At 43.6% G+C, this 26102-nt stretch overlaps 1 protein-coding gene across 3 annotated transcripts in view; it reads left to right on the plus strand.

Moving 5' to 3' along the window:
- LOC121281890 (bcl-2 homologous antagonist/killer-like) overlaps positions 1 to 26102 on the plus strand; it is a 78298-nt gene that overhangs the window by 9090 nt on the left and 43106 nt on the right. The window contains exon 1 of one of the 3 annotated variants that reach the window (XM_041195021.1): positions 15335 to 15546. The exons of 1 other annotated variant lie outside the window; for it this stretch is intronic. The gene's annotated coding sequence lies outside the window, so the exon portion shown is untranslated. Of the gene's footprint in view, positions 1 to 15334; positions 15559 to 26102 lie in introns of those variants that run through there. One more of the 3 variants, XM_041195023.1, reaches the window with a different exon arrangement.

A 26102-nucleotide genomic window follows, 5' to 3' on the forward strand; every position in this document is an offset into this window, starting at 1 on the left:
TCAACAGTGCCTGCCCTCTCATTGAATTGGAAACATACTGCTACAGAAAATTATCTTGAACACATTCCAGGAACTCTTGTGCCTCTTGTCCCTTTGCACTATTCCTATCCCAATCTATATTTGGATAATTGAAGCCCCCCATTATAATTATAGCGTAATTCTGGCACCTCTGTGTAATATCTTTGCAAATTTATTTCTCTATTTCCTAACAAAACGGGGCAATAACATTGATCAGTGTAGTATATAGACCACCAACTAGTGGAAGGGATGTAGAGGTAGTTTAAGAAAGTTATATTGGTATTTGTGGGTGTTAGGAATGAGTTTTAGCTTTACTGTTTAAGTTTGATTTATATTTCGGTATCTGTGTTAAGAAAAGGTCATGTTGAATTTGTTTCGCTTTAAAAGGTCCCTGCATTTCTAATGAGTTTTTAAGACTCTAAGCTAATTTCAGCAAACACAAGAGTAGAAAAACTGGGCTGTTGCCTAGCAACAGGGATCCAGAGAGGCAGGTCCTTCCCACAGACACACGCACAAGAAACTAGAAACAGCAGTTTGATTTGGAAGCTATTTGAGTTCAGTTGGTTTTGAAGACAGCTGCCAAGCAACAGCAACTTAGAAAGGGCAGATAGCCAGTCCCAATCTAAAGAAGAAACTCCTAAGAATCCAGGGGAGTGAAACAACAGAAAGTCCCAAGCAGATCTTCCAGTCAAAGGAAGAACAGGAACCTGGAAAAGGTCCTATTAAGTGAAGTTAAGAGTGAAGGGCAGAGAAGGTCTCCAAGCTTCAAGTTTAAAGCTCCAAGCTGCAGGAAGCAGAGTCAAAGCGATATAAAGGCTTGTGAGAAGTCAGAAGGTCCAAAGAGGTCTATAACTCATTACTACGAGCATGTGAAGCAGTGGTTTACTATTGACAGCTAAGTCAGTGAGAGACAATGCATGGGAGAAAGCTTGAATGCATGAGGTGACCCAGGGGAGAGGAACATCAGAAGGAGAGTTCGAAACCTTGGAGGTGAACCCTTGCGGAAGGTGTCTGAGAGAAAGCATTGGTTTGGAAGATTCCAAAGTGAGTTTTTGGAAAGAGGAGATTGGAAACCCTTGTGTGAAAGACTGAGTTCGGTGAGATTGGTTGACTCAGTGAGACAAGTGTCTGGGGGGATTTGAGAAGAGATCCATATCATCTGGTTGAGGTGGCATCTGTCACTTGGTTTCAGAGTGTGATGTGTCTGACCACAGGTCACCAATTGGTTTACATGGACTGTGGTTACTGTGAACATTAAAGTATAAGAGTTTTTGTAACTTATGTTACCTTACAAATCTGTATATATCTGTAAAGGTATAGTTGTGGGTGAAGGAGTATTGTTCATCTTTTCTTGTTGAATCAATGTTTTATTCTTTTATTAAAAGCTCATTAGCTGACTGCTGTGACTTTGTTCAGTAGCTACTCTCCACATACCTAAGCAAACAAAAAATAAAAGTTATAATCTATCAAGCTGGGTTCCATCCTGGGATCATGCTTGTCCAGTGGTAACCTCGGCTAGGGATTATAACATTTTTCATTCCTTATCTCCAGCCAGAGAGATTCCTTGACCACTCTGGAACATCCTCTCTCTCCAGTCCTGCAATGCCATCTTTTATCAGTGCTGCCACTCTCCAACCCACACCCCCCCCCCCAACCACGCCCTCCCACAGCATTTCATCCTTTCCTGCCTCTCCTAAACACCTTGTACCCAGGAATATTTAATGCCAATTCCTACCCTTCTTTGAGCCAAGTCTCTGTTATATCAATGGTATCATATTTCCATTTGTCGATCTGTGCCTGGAGATAACCAATTTTATTAACCGCATTCTATGCATTCACGTGCATGCACATTAACCCTGATTTAGGCTTTTTACTTTGCCCCTTACTCTGACCCTATCAAATGACTTACTATTGCCTACTCTAAAACTATCAAACTTTCCCAAGGATTCTATTCACCTTAATACTAATCTCTGATATATCCTCCTTAGCAGTTAATACTTCTCTACTTCCCAGTGACTTTTTCTCCTCTCCACTCTGAATTTCCCCTCAGGTTCCCATCCCCCTCCCAATCTGGTTTAAATCCTCCCCAACAGCACTAGCAGACCTCCCTACGAGGACATTAATCCCAGTCCTGTTAAGGTGTAACCTGTCCTTCCTGTACAAGTCCCACCTGCCCCAGAACCAGTCCCAATGCCTCAAAAATCTAAAGCCTTCCCTCCGATTCTTTCCCTAGCAACATGTTAAACTGCTCAATCTTCCTATTCTTACGCTCACTAGCATGTGGCACTGAGAGTAATCCTGACTGAAACAAGGGGAGGATTGAAAAACAATTGCTCTGTCTCCAATGTGTTCATGAAAGATAAGGAGGGCAAAAAAGGAAGGATTGATCAAAGATACTCTTACAGTCTAGGAAAGTGAATGATGTTTGCAGGTTCAAGTTGTTCTGGGCTAGAGGGATAAATGGGTCATTTTCAAGTTGGCAAGCTGGAGTGCCCCAGGGATCAGTGCTGAAGCCTCAACTACTTGCAATCTATGTGAATGACTTGCATCAAGGGGCGGAATGTATGGTTGCTAAATTTTCTGATGACACAAAGATAGATAGGAGTGTAAGTGTGAAGAGGACATAAAGAGTTGCAGAGAGTGGGCAAAAAATTTGCAGATGCAGTATATTGTGAGAAAATGTGAACTTGTCTCCTTTGGCAGGAAGAATAGAAAAGCAGCATTTTTTTAAACATTTATTCTTCACGGGATGTGGCCATTGCCAGCTAGGCCAGCATTTATTGCCCATCCCTAATTGCCGTTGAGATGGTGGTGGTGGGCTGCCTTCTTGAACCACTGATGTTCATGTGGTGTAGGTACACTTATAGTGCTATTAGAAAGGGTCTTCCAGGATTTTGATTCAGTTACAGTGAAGGAGCGGCGAAATTGTTCCAAGTCAGGATGCTATGTAGCTTGGAAGATAACTTGCAGGTGATGGTGTTCCCATGCATCTGCTACTCTTGTTCTCCTAGGTGGCAGAGATAATGGGTTTGGAAGGTGCTATCGAAGGAGCCTTGGTGAGTTGCTGCAGTGCATCTTGTAGATGGTACATGCTGTTGCTACTGTGTGTTGGTGGTAGAGGGAGTGAATGGTTAATGTGGTAGATGGGATGCCAATCAAGCAGGCTGCTTTATTTTGGTTGGTGTGGAGCTTCTAGTGTGTTAAATGGATACAGATTGCATAACTCTGTACAGAGGAATTGGGTGTCCTGGTACAGGGATCACAAAAAGTTAGTATGTAGGCACAGCAAGTAGTTAGGATGGCAAATGGAGTGTTGATGTTTATTGCAAGGGGAATGGAGTATAAAAGTGGGGAAGTTTTGCTACAGTTGTATACGGCATTGGTGAGACCTCACCTGGAGTACTGTGTACAGTTTTGGTTTCTTTACTTCAGAAAAGGATATAATTAAAAACTGTCCAGAGAAGGTTCAACTCGACTGATTCCTAGGATGAAGGGGTTGTCTTAAGAGGAAACGTTGGACAGTTAGGCTTGTATCCATTGAAGTTTAGATGAATGAGAGGTGATCTTAATGAAACATTCAAGATGCCGAGGGGACTTGACAGGGATGCTGAGAGGAAGTTTGCCCTTTTGGGAGGGACTAGAACCATGGGACACAGTTTAAAAATAAGGGGTCTCCCATTTGTTATAGAGATGGGATTTTTTTCTCTCCAAGGGCCGTATAGTCTGTGGAATTCTCTTCCCCAGAGAGCACTGGAGGCATGGTCATTGAATATTTTCAAGGCTGAGTTAGATAGATTCTTGATTGACAAGGGAGTCAAAGGGGATGGACAGGAAAGTAGGGTTGAGGTCACAACAGATCAGCCATGATCTTATCAAATGGCTGGGCATGCTCGAGGGGCCAAATGGTTTTCTCCTGCTCCTAATTTGTATGTTCGTGTGAACATATGTTTAAGGACAGAATCTCCTTGGGAAGAGTTAAGGAAAAGAAAAGGAGCTGGAAATGTGCTATAGGCCATCAAGCAGTGAGGAGATACAGGAGCAAATTTAAGAAAGTTGCGAGAGCAATAGTAAAGTGGTAACAGAGCACTTCAATTAGCCTAATAGAGGCTGGGAAAATAGCCATGTAAAGGGCAAGGGAGGGGTGGGGAGGAAAGGGATCCTGAAATTTGTATATGTAAATATTGTTAATCAGTATGTTTCCAGGCCAATAAGGAAATGGTGCAGAAATTAAAAGCAGAAAGAAAAAAGAGACTTGAGATAAATGTCAAGTTCATAGTGTAGTAGAGAGCCAAACTGAACAGCGTGCAGAGGAACATAGGAGCAGGAGTAGGCCACTTCAAGCCTGCTCCAGCATTCAGTAAGATCATGGCTGGTCTAGTTGTGGTCTCAACTCTACTTTCCTGTCTGCATGCCATAACCCCTGACTCTCTTGTTTATCAAAAATCTCTCCAACTCTGTCTTGAATAAATTCAATGACCCAACCTCCATTATTTCTGGGGAAGAGAATTCCACATGATTAATGACCCTCTGAGAGAAAAAAATTCTCGTCACAGTCTTAAAATCTCTAAGACCTCTTATCCTTAAACCGTGCCCCTTTGTCCTAGTCTCCCTCAAGTGTAAACAACCTTCTGGTATCCACCCTATCAAGTCCCCTCAGGATCTTTTATGTTTCAATAAGATCATCTCTCATTCTTCTAAACTCCAATGGGTATAGGCCCAACCTGTTCAAAGTTTCTTCATAAAATAAGCCATTCACCCCAGGAATGAGTTGAGAACTACAACAGGGACGAAGAGTGTATAATAGATTAATGGGTAACATAAAGGGGAACAGTAAAGGATTTTCTAAACATATAAATAGTAAAAGGAGAAAAGAATACTGAGACCAATTAGGAGTGAAAAAGGAGATCATCTTGTGGAGGCAGAGGGCTTGGCTGAAGTACTCAGTACTTTGCATTTGCCTTCACATCTCTTCTCTTCTCTCTCTTGAAGAAAAAGAGGATGCTACCAATATTGCAACAAAAAGGAGGTAGTAAAGAAATTAATTGGATAGAAATGGGTAAAGTGGAGGTAATTCAAAGGTTAGCAGCCCTCAAAGGAGAAAAGTCACCTGGTCTGGATGGAGTGGATCCTAAGTGGCATGATGGACAGAATGTCCTGCTTCTGTGCAGTAAGAGCCCATGAACTGTCGTCATACTGCCCATATGCCCTGAGGATGATTTTGTTATCACATTTTGATGTATGACACTTGTTAACGATTCTCTGCCGTTGCTATTTTGGTAGCTTAATATGTTTATATCGTTCATCAATCTTTTTTAAAACAGATTTTATTATTACTACTTCCTGGAACTTTTTCTGCTCCTGTGTATTTGTTATCTTTATCACTTGTTTTTAATGCTGACTTTTGCTGTTCCGTTTTTCTTATCTTTAAGATGCTATTTTTTCCACTTGGACCATGCCCTGAACCGGAATTTGATGGTTTAGTTCACCTCAATGGGAGTGACAATTGGGGTAATGCATTGTGTATCTGTGGCTTAGGTTAAGGAGGTGAAAAATCTGCTAGCATTCCTGCTCCTAATTCAGGGGGTATTGACAAAAAATTGAGGGCAAAGTTTTACTCAGCTGTGATCGTCTACACATTTTAATAGTGCACTGACAATTTTGGTTTCTAGAAAGCACTTTCATTTATATAGTGCATTACCACAGCCTCGGGATAGCCCAAAGAGCACGGCAACTGAAATGAACCACTACTGCTTTGTAGGCAGTGAGATCCGAGAAAAAGCAAATAAATGATTAACCAGGAAATGTTTTGGTGGTAGTTGAGGGAGGGACATTGCCAGTACACCGCAAGATTACCTTTTCCTTAAACAGTGCTGTTCAATGTTTCACATTTTCTTGAGTGAATAAACAAGATCTTGGTTTAACATTTCTCTGACAATGCAGCAGTCCCTCATTACTGCACTGAAGGGGTCAGTCTGGGTTATATGCTCAAGTCTATAGTGCAGTTTTATCATTTAATCTAGTCGCTCAAAGATGAGTGTGGTGACCTGAGTCACATTGACACTTGTTTAGGTTCCGATATGAAAAATGTCCAGTGAACAGGAAAACTTTAGGCGGTTCACACTTTGGAACCATACCAAGCATGAGTTACTGCAGGAAAAGGAAAGAAGAAAACTAATGTTTTGTAAAGTACTAGTGAGTAATTATGTACATTACAAAATAGAGTATCTACACATGTATAGAGTATCAGGATTCACGCAACAGATTTACTGAGCATTAACAGCAGAATCGGTGCAAAATTACGTTTAGAAGATTCATTACCTAGTTATAACATGTTTTGAAAACATTAAAATATGCTCTAATTTGGCATCTGTGATACTGAAATAAATACATTGCTTTGAAAATCAGAAATTGGAAGCATGTCTTTTTGACCAAGCCTTTTTTGTGATAATAGTTCAGGAGTGATAATCTGTGTTAAGTCTCTGTCAGATAATGTAATCTAGCTGCAATTTCAAAGTTTTCTGCTTGACAACAATCAGGTGATACAATTATTGTACATGTGAAAATTGCTCCAATCTATGTCATTGTAAAATATTATGGGTTATGCTGCTGATGTCATTTGGCAGCAGCCTCTCATGTTTTTAAACAAAAACAAAAACAGAATTACCTGGAAAAACTCAGCAGGTCTGGCAGCATCGGCGGAGAAGAAAAGAGTTGACGTTTCGAGTCCTCATGACCCTTCGACAGAACTTGAGTTCGAGTCCAAGAAAGAGTTGAAATATAAGCTGGTTTAAGGTGTGTGTGTGGGGGGCAGAGAGAGAGGTGGAGGGGGGGTGGGGTGTGGTTGTAGGGACAAACAAGCAGTGATAGAAGCAGATCATCAAAAGATGTCAACAACAATAGTACAAAAGAACACATGGGTGTTAAAGTTAAAGTTGGTGATATTATCTAAACGAATGTGCTAATTAAGAATGGATGGTAGGGCACTCAAGGTATAGCTCTAGCGGGGGTGTTTTTTTTTAAAAAATAATGGAAATAGGTGGGAAAAGGAAAATCTTTATAATTTATTGGGAAAAAAAGGGGGAAACAGAAATGGGGTGGGGATGGGGGAGGGAGCTCACGACCTAACGTTGTTGAATTCAATATTCAGTCCGGAAGGCTGTAAAGTGCCTAGTCGGAAGATGAGGTGTTGTTCCTCCAGTTTGCGTTGGGCTTCACTGGAACAATGCAGCAAGCCAAGGACAGACATGTGGGCAAGAGAGCAGGGTGGAGTGTTAAAATGGCAAGCGACAGGGAGGTTTGTGTCATTCTTGTGGACAGACCGCAGGTGTTCTGCAAAGCGGTAGCCCAGTTTACGTTTGGTCTCTCCAATGTAGAGGAGACCACATTGGGAGCAACGAATGCAGTAGACTAAGTTGGGGGAAATGCAAGTGAAATGCTGCTTCACTTGAAAGGAGTGTTTGGGTCCTTGGCCGGTGAGGAGAGAGGAAGTGAAGGGGCAGGTGTTGCATCTTTTGCGTGGGCATGGGGTGGTGCCATAGGAGGGGGTTGAGGAGTAGGGGGTGATGGAGGAGTGGACCAGGGTGTCCCGGAGGGAGCGATCCCTACGGAATGCCGATAGAGGGGGTGAAGGGAAGATGTGTTTGGTGGTGGCATCATGCTGGAGTTGGCGGAAATGGCGGAGGATGATCCTTTGAATGCGGAGGCTGGTGGGGTGATAAGTGAGCACCAGGGGGACCCTATCATGTTTCTGGGAGGGAGGAGAAGGCGTGAGGGCGGATGCGCGGGAGATGGGCCGGACACGGTTGAGGGCCCTGTCAACGACCGTGGGTGGAAAACCTCGGTTAAGGAAGAAGGAGGACATGTCAGAGGAACTGTTTTTGAAGGTAGCATCATTGGAACAGATGCGACGGAGGCGAAGGAACTGAGAGAATGGGATGGAGTCCTTACAGGAAGCGGGGTGTGAGGAGCTGTAGTCAAGATAGCTGTGGGAGTCGGTGGGTTTGTAATGGATATTGGTGGACAGTCTATCACCAGAGATTGAGACAGAGAGGTCAAGGAAGGGAAGGGAAGTGTCAGAGATGGACCACGTGAAAATGATGGAGGGGTGGAGATTGGAAGTAAAATTAATAAATTTTTCCAAGTCCCGACGAGAGCACGAAGCGGCACCGAAGTAATCATCGATGTACCGGAGAAAGAGTTGTGGAAGGGGGCCGGAGTAGGACTGGAACAAGGAATGTTCCACCTACCCCATAAAGAGACAGGCATAGCTGGGGCCCATGCGGGTACCCATAGCCACACCTTTTATTTGGAGGAAGTGAGAGGAGTTGAAGGAGAAATTGTTCAGCGTGAGAACGTTCAGCCAGACGGAGGAGAGTAGTGGTGGATGGGGATTGTTCGGGCCTCTGTTCGAGGAAGAAGCTAAGGGCCCTCAGACCATCCTGGTGGGGGATGGAGGTGTAGAGGGATTGGACGTCCATGGTGAAGAGGAAGCGGTTGGGGCCAGGGAACTGGAAATTGTTGATGTGACGTAAGGTGTCAGAGGAATCACGGATGTAGGTGGGAAGGGACTGGACAAGGGGAGAGAGAAGGGAGTCAAGATAACGAGAAATGAGTTCTGTGGGGCAGGAGCAAGCTGAGACGATCGGTCTACCAGGGCGGTTCTGTTTGTGGATTTTGGGTAGGAGATAGAAGCGGGCCGTCCGAGGTTGGGCGACTATCAGGTTGGAAGCTGTGGGAGGGAGATCCCTAGAGGAGATGAGGTCAATGACAGTCCTGGAAACAATGCCTTGATGTTCAGTGGTGGGGTCATGGTCCAGGGAGAGGTAGGAGGAAGTATCTGCGAGTTGACGCTCAGCCTCCGCGAGGTAGAGGTCAGTGCGCCAGACAACAACAGCACCACCCTTGTCAGCGGGTTTGATGACAATGTCAGGGTTGGACCTGAGAGAATGGAGTGCAGTAAGTTCAGAGAGAGACAGGTTAGAATGGGTGAGAGGAGCAGAGAAATTGAGACGACTAATGTTGCGCCGACAGTTCTCAATGAAAAGATCAAGAGAAGGTAAGAATCCAGAGGGAGGGGTCCAGGTGGAGGGAGAATATTGGAGATGGGTAAAAGGATCCGTTGAACTGGGAGAGGACTCCTGCCCAAAGAAATGAGCCCGGAGACGAAGACGGCGGAAGAAGAGTTCAGCATCATGCCGAGCCCAAAATTCATTGAGGTGAGGGCGTAAGGGTATGAAACTAAGTCCTTTGCTGAGCACTGAACGTTCAGCATCGAAGAGGGGAAGGTCAGGGGGTATAGTGAATACACGGCTGGGGTCATGTAAGGACTCCATCCCATTCTCTCAGTTCCTTCGCCTCCGTCGCATCTGTTCCAATGATGCTACCATCAAAAACAGTTCCTCTGACACGTCTTCCTTCTTCCTTAACCGAGGTTTTCCACCCACGGTTGTTGACAGGGCCCTCAACCGTGTCCGGCCCATCTCCCGCGCATCCGCCCTCACGCCTTCTCCTCCCTCCCAGAAACATGATAGGGTCCCCCTGGTGCTCACTTATCACCCCACCAGCCTCCGCATTCAAAGGATCATCCTCCGCCATTTCCGCCAACTCCAGCATGATGCCACCACCAAACACATCTTCCCTTCACCCCCTCTATCGGCATTCCGTAGGGATCGCTCCCTCCAGGACACCCTGGTCCACTCCTCCATCACCCCCTACTCCTCAACCCCCTCCTATGGCACCACCCCATGCCCACGCAAAAGATGCAACACCTGCCCCTTCACTTCCTCTCTCCTCACCGTCCAAGGACCCAAACACTCCTTTCAAGTGAAGCAGCATTTCACTTGCATTTCCCCCAACTTAGTCTACTGCATTCGTTGCTCCCAATGTGGTCTCCTCTACATTGGAGAGACCAAACGTAAACTGGGCGACCGCTTTGCAGAACACCTGCGGTCTGTCCGCAAGAATGACCCAAACCTCCCTGTCGCTTGCCATTTTAACACTCCACCCTGCTCTCTTGCCCACATGTCTGTCCTTGGCTTGCTGCATTGTTCCAGTGAAGCCCAACGCAAACTGGAGGAACAACACCTCATCTTCCGACTAGGCACTTTACAGCCTTCCGGACTGAATATTGAATTCAACAACTTTAGGTCGTGAGCTCCCTCCCCCATCCCCACCCCATTTCTGTTTCCCCCTTCTTTTTTTTCCAATAAATTATAAAGATTTTCCTTTTCCCACCTATTTCCATTATTTTTTAAAAAAAAACACCCCCACTAGAGCTATACCTTGAGTGCTCTACCATCCATTCTTAATTAGCACATTTGTTTAGATAATATCACCAACTTTAACTTTAACACCTATGTGTTCTTTTGTACTATTGTTGTTGACATCTTTTGATGATCTGCTTCTATCACTTCTTAATAAAAACAAAAAAACTGCGGATGCTGGAAATCCAAAACAAAAACAGAATTACCTGGAAAACTCAGCAGGTCTGGCAGCATCGGCGGAGAAGAAAAGAGTTGACGTTTCGAGACCTCATGACCCTTCGACAGAACTTCTGTCGAAGGGTCATGAGGACTCGAAACGTCAACTCTTTTCTTCTCCACCGATGCTGCCAGACCTGCTGAGTTTTCCAGGTAATTCTATCACTTCTTGTTTGTCCCTACAACCACACCTCCCCCCCCTCCACCTCTCTCTCTCTCTCTCTCTCTCTCCGCCCCCCACACACACACCTTAAACCAGCTTATATTTCAACTCTTTCTTGGACTCGAACTCAAGTTCTGTCGAAGGGTCATGAGGACTCGAAACGTCAACTCTTCTTCTCCGCCGATGCTGCCAGACCTGCTGAGTTTTTCCAGGTAATTCTGTTTTTGTTTTTGTTTTGGATTTCCAGCATCCGCAGTTTTTTTTTGTTTTTATCTCATGTTTTTAAGGTTACTGTCTTGTGACTTCAATGAGCTAAGGGTTTGTACCATGTACTTTTACCTTTGCCTTTGTGCTGTCTGCAACTCAGCTGCACAAAAGTATCACTGGCTACATAGTTTGTACCAGTGCCAAATCAGCTGTTGTGCTGTCAAGATGTGCAGCCTTGAGTTGGCAGGGTGATTCAAGCTGAATCTGCCACGTGCCTCCTGGTGTGCTTGGATTTAATACCACCTTCTGATATCTTGGAGTTGTACTGAAAGTTGTTTATAAAAACTTATTAAAAGCATTATAATCTGCAAGAGTTACAGAGAAGTGGCCACAGTGGCATTTCCAGTAACCCGTGTAACTGACACAGAAATAGAAATGAAAAATATTTTGCAAAAATAAGTTAAGAAAGCAAGTATTGTGAACTAGCTGATGTTGGAAAATTGGAGCAGGAGTAGGTCATTCAGCCTTCAAGCTCTTTTCAGCATGCTATTGTATCATGGCTGATCTGTACCTTAACACCATTTGCCCGCCTTTGCTCCGTGTCCAGCACAGACACAATGGGCCAAACAGCCTCCTTCTGTTCTGCATATTTCTACAACTCTATGATCCTCTTATCTTGCAAAAAAACTATCAATGACAATTTCAATTGCTCCTGCATGCATAGCCTTTTGATGGAAAGAATTTCAGATTTCCACGGTCTTTTTTGAGAAAGTGCTTCCTAATCTCACTCCTGATGGGGCCCTTTTGTTTTGAATTTTCCTACCAGAGAAAGTAATTTTCATGTATCTACCCTATTGAATCATTTTATCATTTTAAACACCTTGATTAGATTACTCTCAATCTTGTGAACTCCAGGGAATACAAGCCATGTTTATTTAACCTGACTTTATAATTTAACTCTTTGACATTGACGAAATAGAGGCTTAATCAGTCATTAAAAGTTCAATTGTCTGGACTTGTAGGCCAAATCATTCTCAAGCCTAATTAAAAAGAATGGGGGTTTGGGGTTGGGGGAATTGCCCTTTTGTAAAACATATAGGAGCAGGAGTAGGCCATTCGACCTATCGAGTCTGCTCCGCCATTCAGTTAGATCATGGCTGATCATCTACCCCTACGCCACTTTCTTGCACTATCCACATATCCGTTGATGTCACTCGGATCCAGAAACCTATTGATTTCCATCTTGAACATATTCAATGATTGAGCCTCCACAGACCTTTGGAGTAGAGAATTCCAAAGATTCACCACCTTCTGAGTGAAGAAATTCCTCCTCATCCCAATCATAAATGCCCTGCCCTTTATTTTGAGACTCTATTCTCTTCAGACTCACCAGCCAGGGAAACATCCTATGTACATCTATATTGTCTTGTAAGAATTTTGTAAGTTTCAAAGAGATCACCTCTCATTCTTTGAAACACTAGAAAATACAGGCCCAGTTCCCTCAATTTCTCCTCCTAATACAATCCTGCCATCCCAGGGAATAGTCTGGTAAACCTCCATTGCACTCCCTCCATGGCAAGTAAAACCTTCCTTAGATAAGGAGACCAAAACTATACACAATATTCCAGGCCTCTCTAAGGCTCTAAACAATTACAGCAAGACATCTTTAACCCTGTACTCAAATCCCTTTGCGGTGAAGGCCAACATACCATTTGCCTTCTAGTTGCTTGCTGCACCTGCATACTAGCTTTTAGTAACTCATGAACAGGGACACTCAGGTCCCTTTGGACATCAACACTTTTCAACGTCTCACTATTTAAGAAATACTCTGCCTTTCTGTTTTTTCCACCAAATTGGATAACTTCACACTTACATTATATTCCGTCTGTTATGTTCTTGCCCATTCAATTAGCCTCCTTGCATTCTCTTCATAATTTATATTCCCATCTAGTTTTCTGTCATTAGCAAATTTGGAAATGTTACATTTGGTCCCCAGACTCAAAATATTTATATAGATTGTGAACAGCTGTGGCCTCAGCACTGATCCTTGTGGCACCCCAATTGTAACAGCCTACCATCCTGAGAATGACCCATTTATTCATACTCTTTGCCTTCTGTCTGTTAACCAATTGTCAGTCCATACTAGTATATTACCCCCAGTCCCATGTGCTTTGATTTTGTTGACTAACCCTCTGTGTGGGACTTTATCTGAAAATCTAAATACACCACACCCAGGTAACAACTTCAGAAAACTCCAACAGGTTTTTTGAACATGATTTCCCTTTCCTAAATCCATATTGACTCTGCCCAATCATATAAATATTTTCCGTCTAGTTATCCCACCCTTTTATAATAGATTCTAACATTTTCCTTCCTGATATCAAACAGGTCTGTAGTTCTTTGTTAAAAGCAAAATACTGCAGATGCTGGAAATCTGAAACAAAAACAAAAATAGCTGGAAAAACTCGGCAGGTCTGACAGCATCCGTGGAATGGAATTCAGAGTTAACATGAAATATAAGCTGTTTAAGGGGGGGTGGGACAGGTGGAGCTGGAGCTCTTTGTTTCTTGGTCTCCCTCCCTTCTTAAATGGTGGGGTTACATTTGCTGCTTTCCAGTCTGCAGTAACTTTTCCAGAATCTATTGAATTTTTAAAGATAATCACCAATGCATTTACAATATAGCCACACCCGCCCTCCTCAGCACTCTGGGATGTCACTCATTAGGCCCAGAGGATTTATCAACCTTCAATCCATTTAATTTTTGATGACTACCTCTTTATTAATACTAATTTCTTTCAGTTTCTTATTTTCACAAGCCCATTGCTTCCCTTGTATTTCTGGGAGATTTTCTGTATCTTCCTCCGTGAAGACAGACACAAAATAATTGTTTCGTTTCTCCACCATTTCCCTATTTTCCATTATAAATTCTGCTGACTCCACCTGTAATGGACCTACATTTGTCCTTGCTAATCTTTTCCTTTTCACATACCTAAAGAAGCTTTTATTGTCCACCTTTATGTTTTTTGCTAACTTGCATTCACATCCTACTTTCCCTTTCTTTATCAATTCTTGCTCTTCCTTTGCTGGATTCTAAATTGCTCACAATATTTGGGCTTACCAGTTTTTCTTGCAACCTTATAGGCCGTTTCCTTTGATCTAATGCAATCCTTAACTTCTTTTGCTAGCGACGATTAATTCTCCTTTCCTATTGGGTTTTTATGTCTTAGCGGAATGTATATTTATTATAGACCATGTAATACTTCTTTAACTAGTAGCCATTGCCTATTTACTGTCAAACTTTTAAATGTATTTTCCCAATCCACCATAGCCAACTTGTCCTTCTTACCTTCATAGTTCCCTTTGCTCAGATTTAAGATGCTAGTTTCAGAATGAACTATATCACTTTTCAATTTAATGTAAAATTATATCATATTATGGCCACTATTTCCTAAAAGCTTCTTTACAGCAAGGTTATTAATTAGCCCTTTCTCATTACATAATACTAAATCTGAAACAGCCGGATCCCTAGTTGGTTCTTCAATGTACTGCTCCAGAAATCCATCTCATACACACTCCAGGAAGTCATCCTCCACAGTATTAGTGCTGATTAGGTTTACACAGTTTATATGTAAATTATTACTTTATTTCCCATGTTACATGCAGCTCTAATTTCCTGATTTATACTGTGCCCAAAACAGATTTGGGAGTTGTTTAAATGTGGCAGCAGACAAATGCAACAATACTCGGGACTTAATGACAGGAACTTTAATGAGGTGCCAAGAGCTGCTGAACTGCCAGTCTGCTTAATATGGTTTACCTTTGTAATTGCTAACCGTAATAGATACAGCTCTGTCATTTATTCAGTATGGGAGATTGTCTAGGATAAACGAGGGTGGTGTAAGTGGTGGTATTGAAAATATGACCAGTATAATTAGATATTGTACAGATAAAATGAATAAGTAATTCAGTAAGTTTGTATAACATTTGTGTGTGCGTGCACTTCTGGAATGTAAAATGTAATATAAACGCAAGTAGTTATATCTTTTTCTTGCAATGTTTATGTTGACTGAACACTAAGTAGTAATGACAAAATATGCGATAAGCCAGTGATCTTTCTTTGCATCAACATATGGGATTTTATTACTCAGTTGAACAATTTGGAGGTGATTCAGCTCTTGGCCAAGGCAAGATGGTATTTTACCGTGCTGATTTAGTTTGTAAATGATATTTTTCCGGCGGCCATTGGTTTGGTAATGTGAAGAGTGTGTTGCATCATGAGCTGCTTTATTGACTCCCGGTTTTCACCAGGAAGGAGCTTCCCCCATGCATAAGCTTCTCTTTTGTATTCTTTTTGTTTTTGCCTTGCTTCTTTTCGGAGCCAATCAGCATTCGGCTGTGGGCGGGATCTTGAAGAACAACCAATCAAAGGCGCCAATGCTTAACGGTTGCGTGTCTGGCCGATGGCCAATGGGCAGATTTGATTGTGTTGGGTTGCGAAGCTGAAACCGGGACCCCCCGTTGGGTTATCGTTGTCTCTGGTCCAAGAAATCGTGAAGAAGTTGCTTTCGCGCTTTCAATTGTAGGCATCTGGGCGAAAGGCGCGGCTCCGAGGTGGGTGAAGCTGAGCGACAACCGAGCGCTTGGACCTGGTTGACCGGCCGGCAAATTGATTGGGACAGGTAGAACTTCAAGTAAATTAATTTTTGGTTTTGGTATTGGTATCTCACAGGCCGGCTTGTTAAGAATGTTGGATGTTGGTTGTGAGCAGTAGTCTCTGACTAGTTGGTGCTTGAATACGTTTTATGGTAAAAGAGCGATATTCGTTTTCAGGAAAGTTGATAAAACAATGCACCTAAAGAAACTAGGAGATTTTCCTTGCAATGGTTGTATTTTTACTTCATAGTTATGTTTTTCAGTTGATTTTTATTGGTACTCTGTAATCTTTCACCAGGGAATTTTCACAGGAGTTGCAAATGAGTCACATTAGTTTAAAAAGTCCAATAGCTTTTCTCATATGAAACCCTTATAGGATGACAGGGCATGGAGATTAGGGTTTGTGGAATATTGTTCCAGTCCGTAATTTTTAATACTTTTAAAATCATAAGGAGTGTTCAGTATAATTGTAATATTTGGATGTCAAGCTGGATGTGCATTAAATACCATTTTTCAACACAGCCCAAATTTTATGTTTCTTAAGTTTGAGGATGTGCCCTGGACCAGTTTCTAGTATTACATATAGGCCTGACCAGAGAGGAGTAGTAGATTCACTTCTGAACCCCAGTGGGTTTTTACTGGAATCCAACAGCTTTTGTGGTCATTTTTGTGATGCCAGTCCATAAAGCTACAAAATCCATTGAATTTAGTTTTGTAATTTGTCAGATGTGATTTGAACTTGCTGGTGCAATGCTGTAACCACCACATTACCATCCCCTTCCATGAACACCACTGGCCAAGGATGCAGCTGCCCCAAATTCTAATCACCTCCCCATTGCCACAATCACCAATGCGGACTCCTTTACATATTCAATTTATAATTCCTGTTTTTATGTTTGGTATTTATTCCTCTCCATATAAGCCACCTCCCTTTCATGTTCTGCTGGCCTCTTGTGCGTCCATCCTTTATGTCCTTAATCGTGGTAGAGCTTTCAATTGCCTCATCCATCTTCCCCAGTACTCTTTAGTTTAAGTCCCTTTGTCTCGCTACATTTTAAGATCCTTCTTGAAACATATCTATTCGACCTGGACTTTCAGTCACCCTCCCAACCTCTTTGCTATAGCCTGGTATCTATTCTCTGTGAGGTGCTGTGGGACATTTTGTACATTAATGTTATTACATATTAGTGCATATAAAAATGTGTGACTGCAGTTACACCCTTGTTTTCCAGTTCCATTCATAAACTACAATGTCGAGAACAAACTACTTTAGCTGGATTAATGCTAACTCCCTTGAAACCAATATTTGTTGGCATTTCCTTGTATCTTTTGTCATAAGGCTGGGAAAGCAGTTCTAGTTCGATGTCAAGGTTAACAATCTATTTAGTGGACACTGTGTGCATGATTGTGATGCCACCAGGAATGGATCCCTCAGGGCAGGAGTTCAGTCTATGGACGATGATGGCGGTCACAATTTGAGCTGTTTCTCATGCCTTGCTTATGGAACAAGTAGCCACATTTTCCCTGGCCCATCCTCAGGCGGTTGAGAATTGTCAGATTTTGGTTGGTTGAAACCTGGGGCTTCATCACTTGGGTCAGTTATCAGGTTGTGGTTGATGTTTGTAGTCAATCTGGAGGTGTGCCATTGAAAGTTAGGGCTGTCATCAGTTTGTAGGGCATGGAGTGTGTTCTGGTAGGGGCTATGGGATTTCAGACGGGTGCGTGGGTTTTTTTTTGAGGTCCTGTACCAGTGGGAATGTTTCGCTAACCGTCAGCTGGTGGTGTTCTTTGAGGAGGATGTTTTCACTTCCGACATCAGGAGGTTCAATGTGTGCTAGCACAGGAAGCCTGTGCTGGTTTCTGTTCCAGAAATTATCCCCCTCTAGAAAGTCATGAGGATTTCACTCATGTTGGAGTGGCAGCTCCAGAACCAGGTTGAGTAGCAGTACTCTGCTGCTGGGAAGAGCAAGGTAAGTGCGCAAGTTTCCGTGCGAGATTCACTCTCGTCTTGGCCTTGACTCCTGTGTTCTGGATGTGTTGCTGGAAGGTCAATGTATAGTCAAGAGTGCCCAGGCATTTTGGCGTTGGGTTGTGAGTGAGTGGTTGGCCACAGAATTAGGCATGAGGTTTTTCCCTAGGTTTTTCACTTCAGACAGTCTTAGCAGCATTTGGTCAAAGTTCTTCCATTTTCTGAAGTAAGTTTCCAGTGAACATAGTTCTTCAGTGAATGTTTTCTCAATGTCCTGAAGTTCTTTAGCCTCAAACCAGGGCCAAGTTGTCAGCATATGTGAAGAGCTGTGACTTTGAGAGATGGAGGTCACTGGTATGTATATCTTGAAGAAGGCAGATGAGAGAACTGATCTAGTTGTTGGGCAGCTGATTTAACCTCCAAGATGCATGTGGAACTGTCGATTTCAAAATCATCTCCATGATCCACAGAGTTTCAGTAGCATGCCTGTGTGCCACACTGTGTCACAGGGAGGTGATAAGTCAGTAAAGGAAGCTCCTGCCTTCTGGTGTTTCTGAAGACAGGCTTCAAGGTAAGTGTCAGGACCTGCTCAAAGCAGTTGCGGCTGTTGTGAAAACCTGCCTTTTGGTGGGGGCTTTGCTGCTTCCAGAGTGGGACTCAGTATTTCTTAGTATAAATTTCAAAATGGCATATGAGATATTTTCATACTTGGGCATTATAATTTCCTCATGTTTAATAGGATTTTGTAACTGCTTTGAACTGGGTATTTGCTTTTCATTGTGATACTGATTTCCTGAGGGCACTCGATCCATGCATGCATATCAATCCTTCGAGAGATCGCTGAGGCACTGAGTGATTAGGCAGAAAGCAGACTTATGTAATGCTGCATTTTCTGAATAAACCCACTCTCAAGAAAAGTATTAGTGTCCAGCTTCAGACTTCACCAACTGGCTTGGAATCAAAATAATAATGGAAGTAGAAATAAGGCAGTCTTGGTTAGTGAATGTCAGAAGGCTAGTCAACCATGGGAATATCACAGCGAAAGGTGATGAACTGTTGCATAGACAACAGGTACAGGAAACCTGGCTGATTATTCCCCATCCCATGACACTGGTTGGTTGTGGGTGCCCCAGATCTGGAATTGGTTGAAAAGAGTCAAAGAACTTGCATTTCAAGGTCTCAGGACATTCTGAAATTTACTTACATCCCAAAGTGGAAGTGCAATCACTGTTGTAAGGAAACAGCGCAGTCAATGTGTGCACAGCAAGCTTCTGTGAACAATATGATAATAAGTGAATGTGTATTTTTTGTGATATTGGTTAACACATTAACATGGACTCTGGGGACAACTCCCATGTTCTTCTTTGAAATAGTGCCATGGGATCTTTGATATTCACTAAGAGCAGGCGGGGTCTCAGTTTAATATTTTGTCCAAAAAGATGGTGCCTCTGACAGCAATACACTGGAGTGTCAGCTTGGATTTTATGCTCATGTTTCTGGAGTGGAACTTTATTTTCTTGCAAGAACTGACTTAACTGACCCCAAGTCTTGTCTTCCTGTACAGATTTTTGATAGACAAGGGAGTTGAGGGTTTTGGGGGGCAGACAGCAAAGTGGAGTTGAGACCACTACTAGATCAGCCATTATCTTATTGAATGGTGGAGCAGGCTCAAAGGACTGAATGGCCTACTCCTGCTCCTAAGCCCTATGTTCCTATAAGTATGTAAGTAGCAACTTCTCAACAATCCAAATCAACTATTCAGATCTCTTTTTGACTGCAGTTATTTCAGAAGAGGATAAAGATGCCCATTATTGTCAAGATTTATGCAAATGGAGTGTGGGGAAGTAATTGTTGATGCTCCATTTGAGGCAGTAAGGCAAGATTTGGGAGCAAAGGTGAACGTTAAGTGCTTCTATTGTGAATGTAAAGTGACTGTAAGGAGCTGGGGGCTAGTGTTATATGCATTACAATAATTGTCTTGGGAAGCATTACAGGCTGCAACATAATCTTAGTTGAATGAGCCAAGTTTATAAATCATTCTTGATCAGTGCTTGTGACTGTCTTCAAATTTCTTAATCCCTGCAGATTTTTAATGTACTCAAGACATATTTTCATTTTAAAAATGCTCAAATATCTTTGAATTTGTAAAGTATAGAATTTAATATTTTTATATAGAATTCTGAAGTTTATGTTCACCTATATTTTGAGTACATTAAGGTGCATATTTTATGAAGTCTTTGTGGAGTTTTATTGCACAGTGGTTATGGGAGTGCGTTGATACATCTGTTTTGTGAAGCTTTCAGAACAAGCAGCCATACATAACAAATTGAAAGAAGTCAAGGCAGTTACCTAGGCCTTCGACACATCTGTTACTAGGAACTAGCTCCATAGTTTCATGTGAACAATTACCTTAACCTACAGGCACGAGCCTGTTCTTATTTTGAAGATGTTAAGTTAATAAATGACTTGTGTAACAACTGGCCTGATAAATAGGATTGTGTATGTCTATCATTGAATACATTTAAGGGTGGGATGGACAGATTTTTGGTGTCATGGAATCAAGGGACATGGAGAGCAGGTGGGAAAATGGAGTCAAAGCCCAACATCAGCCATGATAGTATTGAATGGCAGAATAGCCTTGGTGGGCCACATGGTCGTCTACTATTTCTTGTGTTGTGATTTGGTATAACTGAAACTTGTGGTAATGAGTAGTGTCCTGTTCAAGTGGTGTTATGGGCTGTTGGTTGGCCACTAAGATGGATGGAAAGTCAGTACTGTATAATTTATCTAGAATACCAACTGTTGCTTTCTTAGGTGTTGCACGAGTTACAATGATGACATTTCCATTAATTGTCAGTGTAGCCAATTTTTGTGTTAAAAAGAATGAAAATTGAAGACATAAATAGAAAGCAGAATTGGCAACTTTTTAGGTTAAGGGCATATTTAAAGTCTTGGTTTGTAAATTTGGCACACTTAAGGAAAAAAGGGTGAAAAATATCCTTGAGCATAGAAATATCAGCAAGGATAGGCAATACAATTCATTGAGCTGCTCTGCCATTCAGTAAGATCATGTCTAACTCTCAATCTCAAGTCGTCTTTTCCCATCTGACTCCCATGCCCCTTGAATCCCTTAGAGTCCAAAAATATGCTTGCATTTGAGCTGAAATAATACAGGATTTATTTTCCTCCTTTTATATTTTCCATGTTAGGCTGTGCACAATTCACCACCACTTATGGTTTGGCAGGTAGCTTGGTTCCAGGACACTATCTTTACAGTTCTTGAACCAGATGCTTGGATGTGTGTAAGTAGATGTTGTGAATGGCTTTCTAGATTGAAAGCACTTAATTTCTGTTAGATACACTAAAATTTGGAATTCTCACTTGAGTATGACCAATTCCTGTTCTATCTTACATTGTTGGAGTCGCACCTTCTTATACTGAAGAAAAGTACTAAATGTTTCTTTCTGAACATGTGCAGTCTATGGGTAGTAAAGCTACTATGGTCCTAATGTACTCAAGGGGGAAGAGGTCCAATTTTGCAGCTGGACGCAGGCAGACAAATGGAAACTTAGGAGCTTTTTTGGTTTATCAAATGTATGTATAAGAGACAGACTGCAAGAAAGATTTAAGTTTTCCTTTACATAACATAAAGAAATAGGAATGGGAGTAAAGCATTCGGCCTCTCAAGCCTGCTCCACCATTGAATAAGATCATGGCTGCTCATCTTGTGTTTCAAATTCCACATTCCCATCTACCCCCGATAACCTTAGATTCTTGTTAGGCAAGGGAATCAATCTACTTCTGCCTTAAAAATATTCAGTGACCCTCTCTCCACCACCTTCTGAGGCAGAGTTCCAAAATCGCACAACCCTCTGAGGGATAAAAAACTTCTCCTCATCTCTGTCTTAAAAGAGGGAACCCCTAATTTTAAAACAGTGTCCCCTGGTTCTGGACTCATCCACAAGAGGAAAATATACTTTCCACATCCACTTCGTCAAGGCCATTCAGGATCTTGTATGCTTCAATCAAATCATCCCTTGCTCTTTTAAACTCCAGTGGAAACAAGCCTACCTTTCCTCATAAGACAACCCACTTATACCTGGTATCAATCTAGTAAACCTCCTTTTGATAAAAACAAAAAAACTGCGGATGCTGGAAATCCAAAACAAAAACAGAATTACCTGGAAAAACTCAGCAGGTCTGGCAGCATCGGCGGAGAAGAAAAGAGTTGACGTTTCGAGTCCTCATGACCCTTCGACAGAACTTGAGTTCGAGTCCAGGAAAGAGCTGAAATATAAGCTGGTTTAAGGTGTGTGTGTGGGGGGCGGAGAGATAGAGAGACAGAGAGGTGGAGGGGGTTGGTGTGGTTGTAGCGACAAACAAGCAGTGATAGAAGCAGATCATCAAAAGATGTCAACAACAATAGTACAATAGAACACATAGGTGTTAAAGTTAAAGTTGGTGATATTATCTAAACGAATGTGCTAATTAAGAATGGATGGTAGGGCACTCAAGGTATAGCTCTAGTGGGTTTTTTTTTATTTTATATAATGGAAATAGGTGGGAAAAGGAAAATCTTTATAATTTATTGGGAAAAAAAAAAGAAGGGGGAAACAGAAAGGGGGTGGGGATGGGGGAGGGGACTCACGACCTAAAGTTGTTGAATTCAATATTCAGTCCGGAAGGCTGTAAAGTCCCTAGTCGGAAGATGAGGTGTTGTTCCTCCAGTTTGCGTTGGGCTTCACTGGAACAATGCAGCAAGCCAAGGACAGACATGTGGGCAAGAGAGCAGGGTGGAGTGTTAAAATGGCAAGCGACAGGGAGGTTTGGGTCATTCTTGCGGACAGACCGCAGGTGTTCTGCAAAGCGGTCGCCCAGTTTACGTTTGGTCTCTCCAATGTAGAGGAGACCACATTGGGAGCAACGAATGCAGTAGACTAAGTTGGGGGAAATGCAAGTGAAATGCTGCTTCACTTGAAAGGAGTGTTTGGGTCCTTGGACGGTGAGGAGAGAGGAAGTGAAGGGGCAGGTGTTGCATCTTTTGCGTGGGCAAGGGGTTGTGCCATAGGAGGGGGTTGAGGAGTAGGGGGTGATGGAGGAGTGGACCAGGGTGTCCCGGAGGGAGCGATCCCTACGGACTGCCGATAAGGGGGGGTGAAGGGAAGATGTGTTTGGTAGTGGCATCATGCTGGAGTTGGCGGAAATGGCGGAGGATGATCCTTTGAATGCGGAGGCTGGTGGGGTGATAAGTGAGGACAAGGGGGACCCTATCATGTTTCTGGGAGGGAGGAGAAGGAGTGAGGGCGGATGCGCGGGAGATGGGCCGGACACGGTTGAGGGCCCTGTCAACGACCGTGGGTGGAAAACCTCGGTTAAGGAAGAAGGAGGACATGTCAGAGGAACTGTTTTTGAATGTAGCATCATCGGAACAGATGCGACGGAGGCGAAGGAACTGAGAGAATGGGATGGAGTCCTTACAGGAAGTGGGGTGTGAGGAGCTGTAGTCGAGATAGCTGTGGGTGTCGGTGGGTTTGTAATGGATATTGGTGGACAGTCTATCACCAGAGATTGAGACAGAGAGGTCAAGGAAGGGAAGGGAAGTGTCAGAGATGGACCACGTGAAAATGATGGAGGGGTGGAGATTGGAAGCAAAATTAATAAATTTTTCCAAGTCCTGACGAGAGCATGAAGCAGCACCAAAGTAATCATCGATGTACCGGAGAAAGAGTTGTGGAAGGGGGCCGGAGTAGGACTGCAACAAGGAATGTTCCACATACCCCATAAAGAGACAGGCATAGCTGGGGCCCATGCGGGTACCCATAGCCACACCTTTTACTTGGAGGAAGTGAGAGGAGTTGAAGGAGAAATTGTTCAGCGTGAGAACAAGTTCAGCCAGACGGAGGAGAGTAGTGGTGGATGGGGATTGTTCGGGCCTCTGTTCGAGGAAGAAGCTAAGGGCCCTCAGACCATCCTGGTGGGGGATGGAGGTGTAGAGGGATTGGACGTCCATGGTGAAGAGGAAGCGGTAGGGGCCAGGGAACTGGAAATTGTTGATGTGACGTAAGGTGTCAGAGGAATCACGGATGTAGGTGGGAAGGGACTGGACAAGGGGAGAGAGAAGGGAGTCAAGATAACGAGAAATGAGTTCTGTGGGGCAGGAGCAAGCTGAGACGATCGGTCTACCGGGGCAGTTCTGTTTGTGGATTTTGGGTAGGAGATCGAAGCGGGCCGTCCGAGGTTGGGCAACTATCAGGTTGGAAGCTGTGGGAGGGAGATCCCCAGAGGAGATGAGGTCAGTGACAGTCCTGGAAACAGTGGCTTGATGTTCAGTGGTGGGGTCATGGTCCAGGGAGAGGTAGGAGGAAGTGTCTGCGAGTTGACGCTCAGCCTCCGCGTGGTAGAGGTCAGTGCGCCAGACAACAACAGCACCACCCTTGTCAACAGGTTTGATGACAATGTCAGGGTTGGACCTGAGAGAATGGAGTGCAGTAAGTTCAGAGAGAGACAGGTTAGAATGGGTGAGAGGAGCAGAGAAATTGAGACGACTAATGTCGCGCCGACAGTTCTCAATGAAAAGATCGAGAGAAGGTAAGAATCCAGAGCGAGGGGTCCAGGTGGAGGGAGAATATTGAAGATGGGTAAAAGGATCCGTTGAACTGGGAGAGGACTCCTGCCCAAAGAAGTGAGCCCGGAGACGAAGACGGCGGAAGAAGAGTTCAGTATCATGCCGAGCCCGAAATTCATTGAGGTGAGGGCGTAAGGGTATGAAACTAAGTCCTTTGCTGAGCACTGAATGTTCAGCATCGGAGAGGGGAAGGTCAGGGGGTATAGTGAATACACGGCTGGGGCTGGGATTGGAAGATGGGGTGGGGACGGAGGGACAGGCAGGGGTGGAGGGTCCTAGATGGGTGTTGGTGTCGATGAGTTGTTGGAGCTTGCGTTCCTTAGCACTTGAGAGAAACAGAAAAAGTTTCTTGTTGAGGCGTCGGATGAGCCGAAGAATAAAATGAAACTGGGGGCACGCGCAGCTTTGAAAAAGGATACGGTGGTGCTGCTGGAGGGAGAGGTCGAGTGTGTTCATATGGCGGCGCATGGCACTGAGAGTGGATTTCAGAATGTGACGGGAACAGCAGTCCGAGAAACGTTTTATGTCCCGGAGATACCTGTAATCCTGGGTGGGTTCGAAACATGAGGGGTGGAATTTCAGTTGAAATCCATGTGGGGTAAGTCGGAGACGGAGACAGTCACTGAGAAAGGAGATATGGCTGTGAAAGCGGGTTTTAGTAAACACCTTGTCAAACACTAGGAGAGAAATGGAAAGCAATGAAGGTGAACAAGGCAACAGAGAAATCCGGAAATCTTGTCGCAGAGAGGAACAGAACTTCTTCAAGGAGGTAGGCATTTCTTGAAGAGCAGTGGCAGTCAATTAAACACAGAGATAAAAACAAAAAAACTGCGGATGCTGGAAATCCAAAACAAAAACAGAATTACCTGGAAAAACTCAGCAGGTCTGGCAGCGTCGGCGGAGAAGAAAAGAGTTGACGTTTCGAGTCCTCATGACCCTTCGACAGAACTTGAGTTCGAGTCCAGGAAAGAGCTGAAATATAAGCTGGTTTAAGGTGTGTGTGTGGGGGGCGGAGAGATAGAGAGACAGAGCGGTGGAGGGGGTTGGTGTGGTTGTAGCGACAAACAAGCAGTGATAGAAGCAGATCATCAAAAGATGTCAACAACAATAGTACAATAGAACACATAGGTGTTAAAGTTAAAGTTGGTGATATTATCTAAACGAATGTGCTAATTAAGAATGGATGGTAGGGCACTCAAGGTATAGCTCTAGTGGGTTTTTTTTTATTTTATATAATGGAAATAGGTGGGAAAAGGAAAATCTTTATAATTTATTGGGAAAAAAAAAGAAGGGGGAAACAGAAAGGGGGTGGGGATGGGGGAGGGGACTCACGACCTAAAGTTGTTGAATTCAATATTCAGTCCGGAAGGCTGTAAAGTCCCTAGTCGGAAGATGAGGTGTTGTTCCTCCAGTTTGCGTTGGGCTTCACTGGAACAATGCAGCAAGCCAAGGACAGACATGTGGGCAAGAGAGCAGGGTGGAGTGTTAAAATGGCAAGCGACAGGGAGGTTTGGGTCATTCTTGCGGACAGACCGCAGGTGTTCTGCAAAGCGGTCGCCCAGTTTACGTTTGGTCTCTCCAATGTAGAGGAGACCACATTGGGAGCAACGAATGCAGTAGACTAAGTTGGGGGAAATGCAAGTGAAATGCTGCTTCACTTGAAAGGAGTGTTTGGGTCCTTGGACGGTGAGGAGAGAGGAAGTGAAGGGGCAGGTGTTGCATCTTTTGCGTGGGCAAGGGGTTGTGCCATAGGAGGGGGTTGAGGAGTAGGGGGTGATGGAGGAGTGGACCAGGGTGTCCCGGAGGGAGCGATCCCTACGGAATGCCGATAAGGGGGGTGAAGGGAAGATGTGTTTGGTAGTGGCATCATGCTGGAGTTGGCGGAAATGGAGGAGGATGATCCTTTGAATGCGGAGGCTGGTGGGGTGATAAGTGAGGACAAGGGGGACCCTATCATGTTTCTGGGAGGGAGGAGAAGGAGTGGGGGC

This window comes from Carcharodon carcharias, chromosome 9 (genome assembly GCF_017639515.1).
Source record: "Carcharodon carcharias isolate sCarCar2 chromosome 9, sCarCar2.pri, whole genome shotgun sequence".
NCBI classification, from domain to species: Eukaryota; Metazoa; Chordata; class Chondrichthyes; order Lamniformes; family Lamnidae; genus Carcharodon; species Carcharodon carcharias.